General features: G+C 40.8%; 1 non-coding gene across 1 annotated transcript; it reads left to right on the top strand.

Annotated features, from left to right (window-relative positions):
- The first annotated feature begins 276 nt into the window (after positions 1-276).
- TRNAN-GUU (transfer RNA asparagine (anticodon GUU)) lies at positions 277-350 on the top strand. Its single transcript has one exon. It is a non-coding gene; the product is annotated as a tRNA-Asn (tRNA).
- The last annotated feature ends 1193 nt before the right edge of the window (positions 351-1543 follow it).

Raw genomic sequence — 1543 nt, forward strand, 5'->3', positions numbered from 1 at the left:
TATTTTCCATTGTAATTTCTTACTGGAATTTGCAGGGTGCTGTTGAGTAGTTTTTGCATTTAAACACTGAATTACTTAGATCCTATATGAAATAATCCACTACAATGAAACATTGTGTTGTAAGGTTTTTTTCAGCTTGAAAGATTCTAGGATGTGGTAGGATTTAATGCAGAGTTTCTCTGCTACTTGCAATCAATGCTTTTAGGAAGGTAATTTTATTTTAGGAAGGAAAATTATTTTTTATTATTTTTTATTACAAAGAATTGTACCGAGGGAGTCTCTGTGGCGCAATTGGTTAGCGCGTTCGGCTGTTAACCGAAAGGTTGGTGGTTCGAGCCCACCCAGGGACGGGTTCTCCCCTTTCCTCCGCCCACGGCGGGGGGGGGGGGTGGAGCAAGCCGACCTTTAAGGTCCCTTCCAACCCAAACCATTCTATGAAACTTTGGAAAATGCTGTTAGCCTCAGGCTCATAAAAACACTACTTTGCTGAAGTATCAGCAATGGATTAACAGCCTAAAATATTTCCACGGATCATTATTTAAAGATGCAATTGCATAGAAAAAGTTTAATTTAAGCAGAATATTACAGAGTATTCCTTAGGGTTCACATTGTTCTCTTGTATCTGCTTGTCTATACGGTGCTCTGTTGGGTTGCCGTGAGATGTAATGGGTCTATGTAATTTTATGATGTTGAAATGTAAACATATATATTCAAAATATCAACATGGGCTACTGTGCACCTCAGGCGTAGCAAAGATTTGTCATTTAGGAATTAACAGAGAGCTGAGTAGTTGTGCCATTTCCAGAAATTGTGTGTAAAAGCCTGGTGAGTTGGAATCTGCAGGACAGCTGTTATTGTTTGCTTCTAGCTTTAAATCTCCTGTGCATGGCACACTTTAATAATTGCTCTAATGACAGGCATATGGATCTAAGTCTTTGATGTGATGTGATGTGATGTTTTTGCTTATGCTCTAAAAACACTTGTACTGAGAGGCTTAACTGACTTTCTCTAAAGCCTAAAACAGAACAAATCCGTATGCAGTGAAACCACTGAAGCTTATATCCTTCAGCAGCTTTCTCCTGTTACCGTTCTATGAGTCAGCCCTTCTCTCATAGGGAAAACTGATAGGTCTCCCTCTCCACTGCCCATCTGCCTGTTTTCATGGTACGTGGAAGAATTTAATCTTTTTGAGATGTCTTCCTTTCTATGGTGCTGGAGCATAAGGACTGAAATACTAGGAAAGAGGCAATTAAAATGCTGTTTTCAAAGCTGCAGGCAAAACCTCTAGCATTCCATCTGCTTGGGAGTGGGAAGCAGACAAGTAGCTGGTAAAGAGGTGAGCCAGCGGCCGAGAAAAAATGCTGGCCTTGATCTAGATGCAAAAGAGCAGCTAATAAAAACAGAAGAGAGCTTTCGTCTTGCCTGTTGGCTTTGAGTGCTTTGACTCTACAAGTAAGGCACCAGTCTTAAAAACACCTCCTGGTTTTCAGAAGATGGCTCTGTGCCCTCAAGGTGGCAGAAGAGTGCAAAGCAACTTGGAAAT

Source organism: Nipponia nippon, unplaced genomic scaffold (genome assembly GCF_047370975.1).
Source record: "Nipponia nippon isolate SJK-2023a ecotype South Korea unplaced genomic scaffold, ASM4737097v1 scaffold_1, whole genome shotgun sequence".
Lineage (NCBI taxonomy): Eukaryota > Metazoa > Chordata > Aves > Pelecaniformes > Threskiornithidae > Nipponia > Nipponia nippon.